This window comes from Sciurus carolinensis, chromosome 7 (genome assembly GCF_902686445.1).
Source record: "Sciurus carolinensis chromosome 7, mSciCar1.2, whole genome shotgun sequence".
Lineage (NCBI taxonomy): Eukaryota > Metazoa > Chordata > Mammalia > Rodentia > Sciuridae > Sciurus > Sciurus carolinensis.
The window spans coordinates 61,926,307-61,938,447 of NC_062219.1; the positions used below are offsets into that span (position 1 = coordinate 61,926,307).

The 12,141-nt window shown below is 32.5% G+C and overlaps 1 protein-coding gene across 4 annotated transcripts in view; it reads left to right on the top strand.

Moving 5' to 3' along the window:
- The window catches only part of Ascc3 (activating signal cointegrator 1 complex subunit 3), a 404,873-nt gene that overhangs the window by 29,815 nt on the left and 362,917 nt on the right, over positions 1 to 12,141 (top strand). The window lies entirely within an intron of this gene.

Consider the following 12,141-nt stretch of genomic DNA (forward strand, 5'->3'; position numbering starts at 1 on the left):
TAAATGCTTCTCATCTCTGAAGAAATGGCTTCAGTGTCATTCATTCATGTCCTATTCCTTTCTGATTTTAATGCTCCATTAGACTATCACTATCTTTTTGAAAAGATACCACATTTTTTAGAGTACTTTTCTCATTACTTGATATATTCTTACCTCTTATTCTTCCCTAATACATTGTTTGAATGCCTTGTACTCTAGTGCGTAATATGCTGCAAGGGATACAGTAGATATTCTCAGTAAATAAATGAAATATTGAGAAACCAACTATAAGTCCTCTGTGGTCTTTATTACCAGTAATGATGATGATGTCTTACAGGGCAGCTTGTCATTTACATATAATGTATCCCCAAGTCTTTTATAATTTGTTTTTCATTCAATATTATTTTAATAATAAAGCCTGGTTTTAGGGGGCAGAAATTATAAGTGATTTAAAAGTAGTATTCTTGCCCTTTGGTGTATCCAGATATTCAAAGTAGGCAAAGTCATCTCCTTTATGAATTCTGATGGGTAATCATACTCAGATTAACCTATATTCTTGCTGCAACAAAATTTTGCAAATATAATTTTTGTATTGCAAGTAAGAACATTTTTTGAAAATAAAGAGATCATGAAAGTGACAGTAAAATGCACCATGTGTTAGGCATATAGCTCTGTTGCTGAGTTTTAAATATTTTAGGAGACAGATAAGATTTTGTATAGTACAGATAGGTAGATGCTAGAATATGTGAGTCAAGAATGGTAGGCAGGGGCTGGGGTTGTGGCTCAGTGGTTGATTGCTTGCCTAACATGCATGAGGCCCGGTTTTCAATCCTCAGCATCACATAAAAATAAAATAAAGGTATTGTGTCCACCTACAACTAACACACACACAAAAAAAAAAAATTTAAAGAAAAAATTAATGGTAGGCAGGTGGATAACAAGATCCTATAGTTCTCTGATCAGTTTCTTAACTGAACATTTCTCCCAGAGCCAGAATAGAATGTTTGAAATATTGCAGAGCGCAATGATCTAATGATTTTACAGATACAGATGAAGTCAGAATTATGTAGTTTTTTTCAGTATTTAGTTTTCTATGCAAGACGTATTTGTTTTGCCTTCTTTAAATTTTAACCACTGATGTATTGAAATTTTGCCATTTCTGTGCCTCTTACCTTTAATAACTTTATGAAAAGTATTAGTTAGAACGTAGGTTGGGGGATATAGCTTAGTGGTAGAGCACTTGTATGGCATGCTTGAGGACTTGGGTTTAATCCCTAGTTATTACAGAGAAGAAGGTAGGTGGGGTTGGACAGGAGTGACTTACAAGGTGTGGTTTAGGCAAATTATCAAGGAAATAAGATTTTACTATTAAAAAATAGAGGACTCAAAAAAGGGATGGGAAGCAATTTATAAAGCAAATAATGTGAAAAGGACATATAAAATATTAGCTTCTCAGCACTTCAAAAAAAGAAGAAAAAAAGATACTAGCAGGAGCTACTATTCTGTCTATGGAAGGGTAAACATTTGGATTATAAAGGCAAATGGATGTTGTTTATGGAATATGATAGGCGGTTTTTTGGGAATATTTGTGGAAAATAGCTATTTATGAACATAGCAGATTCCAAAAAGTCTAGACAAAGGTACTTTGTAATAAGACTCTGCTAAGAATTAGAAAAACTGTAAAATATAAAACTATTTTACATCAGACAACTACCAAAGCAATGAAGAAATATGGGGCCAAGATCTGGAAGCAGGAACAAACCCAGAAAATGTTATACTGGCATTTGGGCCACTTTTTCCTGAGGTGACTATTCATTCCAGAAGAGGAGGTGGTGGAAAAGAGGAGGATAAGAAGATGTACAAACCTTCTGTCAGACTCAAAGGACTTAAGATGACAGAAAGGCCTAAAATGGACAAAAGAGGAAATAGAAAATCTGAATATTTGACTGTTAAATGAATCCAATCTGTAATTAAAAATGTTAACAACAAATGTACATATTTCTTGATGATCTTACTGGGAAGATAATGAGGATACTGTTGTAGGTTAAAACACGTTAAAGGCATGTAATAATGAGATGTAATGTAAAATCTTTGACTCCTAAATCAGAAAAAATATTATAAGGATATTTTTGTGGTCATTGGGAAAATTTGAATGTGGGTGGGACATCATTACATAATGTTAGGTATTAGATGTAATAATGGAAATCTTAAATCTCAGGAGATAAATAATATTTACAGTGAAATGTAATGAAACTATGCTATACTATTAAGAGGTTCTCCAAAAATATGCATACATTATATGTGTATTATATATATACATACACTTATATACACACATGTATACCTGATTGTGTGATCAAGAGAGAGTGCAGATTCATTTGAATGTATAAATTGTCAACAGTTATTGAATTACCACTTGGGAGAGTAGTTTGATTTATGATAACATAATGAAGGTTTAAAAATCTCATGAATAGGTTGTAGATGAAGCAAAAGCATTTTATCATCTGTTTATGATTACAGGGAACTTCCTTAATCTGATAAAGTTTATCTATTAAAAAACTAGCAAATGTCATACTTCATAGTGCAATATTAAAATGTTCTCTGAGAATAGTGATTACTTGAAGAGAAGAAGGGTAGGTAAGAGGGGAAAGAGAGGAAGGTTAGATAGCCTGTACCAAAATACAGTTAGAAGGAATAAATTCTAATGTCCTATAGAATAGTACAGTGGCAATAGTTTATTATAATGCACATTATTTCATAAAGAATAGGGGAGAGGAGTTCTTAGGATCCAAACAGAAAGAATTAAATGTTTGAAGAGATGGAGATGCTAATTATCCTGATTTGACCATTAATACATTATATATGCACTGAATGATCACATAAATAGATACAATTATTATGTGTCACAAATAATTTTTAAAAAAGCTTCTCCTCCAAGGTGGGTAATTAGTAAAGAATGCCTATCACTGCTTCTATTTTTCACATACTAAAAATCTTTGCTATTATTATATGACAAGAAAAGGAAGGGGTATAAATACTGAAATTAAAGCTGCCATTACCAATTTGTATCTGTAGAAATTAATTTTAGCAAGGTCAAAGTAAAAATCATTTGTTTCTATTTACCAGCAGCAAAGTTAAAAATTATATTAAAACAAATAGTTTACAACTACAAAAGCATTAAAATAATCAAATCCTATGAGTAAATTTAATGAAAAATGATCAAGACTTCCTCATGGAGAAATGAAATTTTGTTGAGGGACATTACAGAAGACTTAAGTAATGGAGGGATAAACCAAGGATTAGAAGTTTCACTTTTATAAATATATTGTTTTTACTCAAATTTATCTATAGATTCAATGTTATCCCAATCAGAGTCTCAGCAGGTTTGTGTTTGAGGGTGTATGTGTGTGTTTGTGTGTATGGAAATTGACAAAATGATCAAAGTTATCATGCAAATTCAAAGGCAAAGAGCAGCCCAGTCAGCCTTGAAAAATATAAGGCAGAACTTCCGGATATTACACTTGATTTATGATGAAGACCATGGAATAGTGTGACAAGTCTGCTTTTTCAGTATATGGTATTGGGTCAACTGAATATACAAATAATTCTAAATAGCTTATAGAAGTAAGCAAGAAGTATACAACAATTTATCTAAAAGATTATATGGAATAGCTTTATGATCTTGGTATATAGTAAAATACATTAAATGGGAAATAGAAGGGACAGTCATAAATGGAATGCTCAATAAATTGAACTCCATTAAAATTAATACCTTTTTCTTGGGACATTATAATGAAAAATAGTGGGATACGTTGTTATGTATTCATACGTGCACATAACATAATTTGCTTAGTTTCATTCCTCAGTAAATTAATACTTTTTTATTCATTAAGAGTAAAGAGACAAGCCACAGAGTGGGAAAATATATCTTCAAGATAAATAATCAAAAAGAGAGCTTTTATCTAGATTAAATAAAAACTCATATAAATCAATAAGTAAGATAATCCTGTGTAAAAATAAGCAAAAGCCTTGAATAAACATACACAGAAGCTAATTTCTAGCAAACAGGAAAAAGTGCTCAACTTCATTGGTAATAGGGGAGATGCCAATACATGTCCATCATAATGTCTCAAACTAAAAAGCCTGACATACCAATTGTTGGCCAAGATCAGGAATGTGAAACAAGAATTCTTACCCACTGCTGCTAGAATTGAAGTTGGCACATCTATTTTGAATAACTATTTGACAGCATCTACTGTGGTTGAACAAATAGAAGTTTAAATCCAATGAAAATGCTTGTACACATATACTGAAAAGACAAGTACGTTCATGGCAGCATTATTTGTGATAGCCTGAGAGTGGGAACAGTTCACTATTAAATAGTGGCTTAAAGTAATTGTGGCATATAGACTAACTTATATTAATAATACACTATAGCTACATGTCACATTGTAACTTAATTTTACAATGTTGCTAAAAGCAACCAAATATAAGAGAACATTCTATATATGTGAAATTGAGAACTGTGTATGACTATTCTTTGATTTTAGAAGTCAGGATAGTGGTTACTTTTGATGTGACAGGGACTGGATCTGAGGTAGATTTCTGGGGTGTGGCGATAATGTTCTATTTTTGGAAGTAGTTAATCAAATTACACAGGTGCGTTCATTTCATGATAATTCTTTGAGTTTGTAGTATACTGTATATATTCTTGGTTTATTAAATGAAAGTAAAAATAACTATGCTTTGTAATATAAAAATTTTAATGAATCTTTTAGGTTGATGAAAATATAAACAACAAATGCCTTTGTATTCACCTAAACTTCATACTTGGTTATCATATGATTAGAACTTTTGTCAGTGTTACTCAGCCCTTGGTAACTAATATCATATATATAATAACTACATAATGAATATCATCACGCCTGTCTTTATGTTTTTATTAACATTCATATATCATAAATCGAATGTTTCAGCTCAACTATCACTACCTACCACAGTGACAAGGAAACAAAATGTGTGTGTTTTATCTGACAAATTCCCTATGTAGTTCAGCAGCTAATAATGTTCAGACCCAAGTCTCTGCTGATGATTTGACCTTTACTTCACATTTATTGCCTTGTATTCACCAGATGTCAGCTCTACTACTAGATATCCTTTGTACTTGATTTCTTTTTAAGTTTTAAAAGGTATATTTGATTATATTGAGAGTAGATTATTGTTTCCAGTTCTGTGATAATTAAACCATCTTTGGGTCCCTAAAATAAACTCTACTTGCTTATTATTTTATTTTAGTTCTACAGATGGATCTAGCAATCTAATAATTTTGTCAGTGTTTGTAATTTTTTTTTATTATTTTTATTTGTTTTTCAGTTTCAGGGGTTCATAAAATTATTTTTTATAACCTGGCATAATTTCAGATTATCATTTAATATATGAAGGCATAAATCCAGTTCTGTCAGTTACTATTGGGTAGCCAATTAATATTACTAAATCTGTTCCTGATCTATGACTATGATGATGGCAGTTCTTCCCTCATAGTTTTTGTGAAGTGAAGCAGTACTACAAAATGCCTAGGTTAAAACCTGGTAAAGGCCTATCAGTGAGTAATTTTATTTTAACACAGATATGCTTGTAGTCATTTGTAAACAAATAGTTGTTCTGTTTAGGTTAAGTGTTAGGATAGATACATGTGCTCAGGAATGTAGTAATACAAAGGGCAGGGAACAAGGAAGGTAGGACATGAAGAATTCATAGAGAAGGAAACTTTGGACATAATTTGATTGTGTTTTGAACATTTTGAAGACAGAAGTATTTCATGTATATCCATTTCACAAAAGAAATTATAAAATAAAAGTGTGAATAACAATGGAAATCATAAGGACTTTGAAAATGCAATAGCTTGTATAAGTAGCAATTCAGATTACGTGGGGATTTGACAAAGCATCTATAAATTGGATATCATTATCAGTGCCTGAGTTGGGAAAAGATCACAGTTTCTTGATAGTTTGCTTTAGTTTATCAGATTATTCATTACTCACAAATTATCATTTCTCTAAGAAAATTTATACTGCATTCTTTAGTACAGGCATTTTTAAAGTTTTGTATAAATTTTCTTTGTGGTATAACCAGTGTATTAGAGCATTTGATATATGGATGCAGTATTGAAGTATCTACTTTGAATTATCTTTTTTAAAATGCTTTTTTCTTGGACTTTAAAAAATAAAACCTAAAATGGCAGTTAAATTTCAGTGAGTTATGTAATTTGTTTTCTGTAGTAGTTTATTTCCTTAGCCATGCTCAAAATAATGTTTTTATTTAGAAAACTTTTATATAAAGTCTAATCCAAAGTTTTATGTTAGCTGTTTCGCTACTTGGGAAGTCAAGTTGAATTTGATGTAGGATTTTATAGTACTAAAAATGTCAGTATAGTGACTGGATGCTGCCTTAAAGTCGTAAGATGAGTATTCACATTTTGTAATGAATATACATAAAATTAAGTGGCTGTTTTTAAAACATAGGGAAGAACCTCAAACCAATTTTAATCCTTATACTACTCTTTCTCTACCAACTGTACATCTTCATGTGCTTTACTTTAATCATTTGCTCACCTTAATGGTCAGAGTTTGTACATAAATGTAGGAATAATCTTAGCATTTGAATAACCCTTTCAAATGACTATTCTTGACCATTATGCCTATTTAGTGGAATGTATTGCTGGAGGTACTTTGCACAGAGTTACGTTCTTTTTTTTTAGTGAGGTTCATTACATTAGATAACATCATTTAGGCAATTTAAAAATATATCACATAACTTGTTTATTTCCCAAAAAATCTCATGGTAAAGCTTCCTTCTGTTGCATCAAAAGTTTGTTCAACAACTTATTGATCATTTGAAAAATGGTATTTAGTGTGCTCCCTGCTCCCAAATTATACCTGGCTTATTTTTTTAGTCTCAGTATATTATTTAATTTCCTTGTTTCTAATTGTCTCTGTAAAATGAGGAAAATATAAGCAAGATTCATGAGGTTATTTTATAAACTGTACTCGTTTAAAAATTACACTAACAAACATTGAAAGTAAATGCGTAGAGAAAGTAAATTATGGGGACGTGGAATGGTATATGCTTAATTTGAATAATTATTTTTGTATTTTGTTATGTGTAATGTACTTTGTTGTATGTAATGACAGCACATTAGGTTCAAATATCATTTTTTAAAAAAGAAACCATTGTAATTATCAAATAAAAAATGTCAGGTATCATAACTTTTTAAAAGAAACCATTGTAATTATCAAATTTAAAAAGGTCAGGTAGCTATTCTGTATTCATATATAACATGTTTATACAAGTTTCCTGTCTTGCTGATAATTTTTAATAAATGGAATGAGCCTATGTAAATAACGCAGGATTGTAGTGCTTTGTTTTTCACAGTTTTAGATCATTTCAGGTTAAAACTGACAGTTAAAGTTTGGACATAAAAATGAAAAAAAAATTTGAATGTTTTGAACATTTTCAGTATTAAAATATAAGTAAAAAGATATTTGTAAAACATTTTCTACTAAACAGTGAAGATTTAACCGGACGGGGAGTTTGTTGACAGCTTCTAAATTGAATGCTTATCAATTAATATAGTTAATATTTTTTCAATTTTCAGTTAAAATTTTTTATTCATCCTTTTCAAGGATTATATAACTATTAGGGCAGGCTCTTGAAAAGACAATTTATAATTATTTTATTCTTAGTATTTTGTAATCAAAGGAAAATAGAGACATAAATTGTGTTGAGAATGATTTAAGATTGTAGCTATTACTCAACTCTTTAGTTTAAAAAAATTCCATTTTATAACTTGAAGTAATAAAATACCAGTTATATCACTTTGTATATTAAGGTTCTACATAAGGTTAAGGGCTTTTTTAAAGGTTGAAGATGACTTGCAATGTGAAAGCACCAACCAGCCAGCTAAATTGAGTTCAAATCATGCTCCTCCACTTATTTTTGGCAAGACTATTTCACTTATTTTGACTTTTTCTTAGTATTCTGAGAAGTACATTATAGTTTACTCTGCATTGCACATCTCATTTGCTCTCAATATAACTGTGAAGAAGGCAAGACAAACATTTGTTCATAAAAAAGTTTTCCAGTATTCTTCTAAGTGCATCTCTTTAAATGTGTTGCAGTTGAAGTATTAATTGTATTGAACCAGTTCTGATTTTTAGGCTTTTTCATTGGTTTATGGATAGAAAATTGATATCCAAGTGGTTAGGTTTCTAGACTAACTTCATTAAAAGCATTAATTTTTTAAAATATTTTTTCATTAAAAGCTTTAAGTTATGAAATATCAAACATCTTTGCTAATTATTTAATGTTTTGGTTAAAACATCTCGTGAACAAAACTAAACTTAAAATCCCAATTCCTTTTAGATTACAAGAGTATAAGCAGACAGAAAAAGCTTGAGGAATTGAATGCAGATATTAACTAAAGACCATTTAAAAAAGATGATTCAGTACTAAATTTTGTGTAAAAAATAGGGAAGTAAACGAGTTCATTGGGAGCAAGAGTCTCACAATTAATGTAACATGTACGATTTTGAATGTAGTTTAGAAAACAAAGGCATGACTAATTACAGATTTGTATTATGGAAGCATACTACTGAAGCCGCCCCTTCCTGAACCCAAGTTTTCTGTTTTGCCCTTTGCAGTGGTGGTTCATCTGGCTAAGAGTAAAGCACACAGTTTTCCTCTTACAGTTCCCTTTCTTGAGTGAGGTGGGGCCTGCCGGAACTTTGGCACATTAGATAATTGGCCCCTCAGACATTTTATCTATTTTTTCGAACACTTGTCATACATTTCAGCCGCCAGAAGACTGCTGGCTTAATGGGTTGGCTGTACCAGCCAGCTGGGGTACCACCTTTGCCCGCGCCATGCTGGGGTGTTGTAATTCTCCAACCCCGAGCAGCCCTTTCATCCGGGCAGTGGGCTGTCAGTGGGTACCGTGGTCACCTACGTCATCACATGCGGACCAAGCGAGAGAGCTCAGGTCCCCTTGCCCAGCTGGAGATGCCCCTGCGTGGCTGCCAATGCGCAGCGTGGCTGCCGATGCGCAGCGTGGCTGCCGATGCGCAGCAGGACCGCAAGTCCTGCTTCTTAGCCCTGGGAAACCGGTCCTTTTCAGAAAGCAGTAGTCAGCGTCTTTGTTGGGTCGCCATTCGTGGCAACAGATGCTGTCTGCTAATGAGGTTCTCAGAATTTGAGCTCCCAGAGTAGCATGGTGCAGGTGCATAGAGATTTGTTGAGAAACGCCTTATGTGAAGTGAACCTGTGCCGGTTTTAAACCTACCTTGGACATCCGATTGAGTAGGTTGCGCAGGAGAGTTACTTATTTTGTAAAGCTGTGAACATTTATGAAGCACCACGACTCAACTAAGTTTAAAAATTTTTAAATATTTTTCAAATCTTATAGATATGTCAATGTACATTAAAAATTATATTACTAAAAAGTTTTTCTTTAACGTTCAGAATCTACGTTTATTTTCTTATTAAAAAATGGACTTGTGTCAGACCTGGTGGCACATGCTGGTATCCCTTCGATTCAGGAGATTGAGACAGGAGGATCCCAAGTTTGAGGACTGCCTGGACAGTTTAGTGATACCCTGTCTTAAAATATTGAAATAAAAGGGGTGGGGATGTATTCAGTGGAAGAGTACCCCTGGGATCAATCCCTGGTACCACTAATCAAATAAATAAGTAAAATGGACTTATTACTTTTTAATGAATTTTCTTTGTGGCAAGATATGTGCATCCTCCATATTATATTCAAGGAATGCAATTTATGGCTATACCATAACCCAACCATTAATTTATTAGTGTATATTTAAGTGAATTCCATTTTAGTAATATAGTAGGACTTTATTAAGTTTATTGCCTTTTTTCCCAAGATCTATTTAAATTTATTTTGTAAACAAGAATTCTAAATCTACTTTCTAGGAATTTACAGGGAATCAGTGTGGTGTAGTGAAAAGAACTTTTATGTTGGAATTAGGATTGCTGTAAATCTTGTTTAATGATTTAGTTGTTTGCTATCACCCCAAGTTTCAAACTGTTTGCATTTTAGTATCTGTAAAGTGGAGATAATATCATAGGAGTTTATAGTATATTGCTGTATAAAGATACAACTTGGAAAATGATGATTATGCCATCTTTACAAAAGCCTATATATTTATAATTTGTATATAGAATGAGTTTGTAAATGTGAATTTCATATTTACTCAGTTTAATATCAGTGGTACCAAACTTGTTTAATTATCTGTAGAATTATCACAATCCCTAAATTATCCTAAACATAAATCTCCAAGAAATAAAATTTACATTATAAATAAATGAAATGTATGAAGTACTATTCAATTAATTTAAAAGCAATGTATAATTTATAGAATATTTTTTCATGTGTTTTCTTAAATAGAAGAGGATCTCAGTTTTTGATAAATTACTTATAATAAAAGTCAAGATTTAATATTTAAAGAAAGTGGGAATAATATTATAAAATTCTTTATTTTCACACATATAAGCTGTTACTCTTCTAAAACAAAATGTCAACATCCATATAGTAAAAATGTTATTGAGGCATTGTGCTGTAGTGTAAACATGTAGCCAGTGGGACCTGGGCTTAGTGTAAATCAACCAGTCTTTGTCATATGTAACTAGGTACAGTGAAGGAATACAAAAAACAAAACAAAACAACAAAACACAGCACTGTCCTTGAAACATGTTGCTGAAATTTAGAATCAGAAACATGGGTAGGATTTGGAACCATTGGAGGCTCTGGGAAAAGAGAAATAAGCATATGAAGGGATTTAAGCATAGAATAGGACCTGTTTTTTTTTTTTTAATCCCAACTTTAAATTTTTTTAAATTCTTATTTTTACAGATTGTATTTTGATTCATTGTACACAAATGGGGTATGACTTTCATTTCTATGGTTGTACACAATGTAGATTCACACCATCCATGTAATCATACATGTACATAGGGTAATAATGTTTGTCTCAGTCTACTATCTTTCCTTCCTCTACCCCCCCCTGTTTTCCTCGACACCATCCAAAGTTCCTCCATTCTTCTCTTGCCAGCACCCCATGGCACCCCCACCACTGTTATGTATCATCATCCACTTATCAGAGAAAACGTTCAGCCTTTGGTTTTTTGGGCTTGACTTATCTCACTTAGCATGATATTGTCCAGCTCCATCCATTTACCAGCAAATTCCATGATTTTATTCTTTTTTTTTTTTTTTTTTTTTTTTTTTTTGCGGTGCTGGAGATTGAACCCGGGGCCTTGTACTTGTGAAGCAGGCACTCTACCAACTGAGCTATCTCCCCAGCCCTCTCCATGATTTTATTCTTTATGGCTGAGTAATATTCCATTGTGTATATGTACCACAGTTTATTTATCCGATTGATCAATTGAAGGACATCTAGGTTGGTTTCACAATCTTGCTATTGTGGATTGAGCAGCTGTGATCATTGATGTGGCTGCATCATTGTAGTATGCTGATTTTAAGTCCTTTGGGTATAAAAGTGGGATAACTGGGTCAAATGGTGGGCCCATTCCAAGTTTATGAGGAATCTCCATACTGCTTTTCAAAGTGGCTGCACCAATTTGCAACTCTACCAGCAATCCAACTTTAAAACTTTTAATTTGATTTTTTCAAGACAGTGTCTCACTATGTTACTCAGACTGGCCTTGAATTCCTTGGCTCAAGTGATCCTCCCACCTCAGCCTCCTGAGAACCTATGACTATAGCTGTCACCATGCCTAGCTAGATGATTTGAGTGTTAAGAAATCCTTTTTGACTGAAACGGAAAATGTATAATAGCCAATGAGGCTGAAAAGAAAAGATGGGGTCAGTTTCCAATTGTGTAGGAATCTGGATGCATTTGTATAGCTGTTCAAGCTTTGTGAGTAATAATATCAGAGCCGTGCTCTCAGGAAACTACCAGTGTTAATTGTATTACTAACTTTGCCACTGTTACTTCAGGTAGGTCACATTGACTTTAGGACCTCTTGAAGGTTTCAGTTCTTTTTTTTCTGCTGTAACAATAGTCTTTGAAATTATCTGTCACAAATAACAGGTTCTTTTCTTCCTTTGAGAAAATTGGATATGAGAAG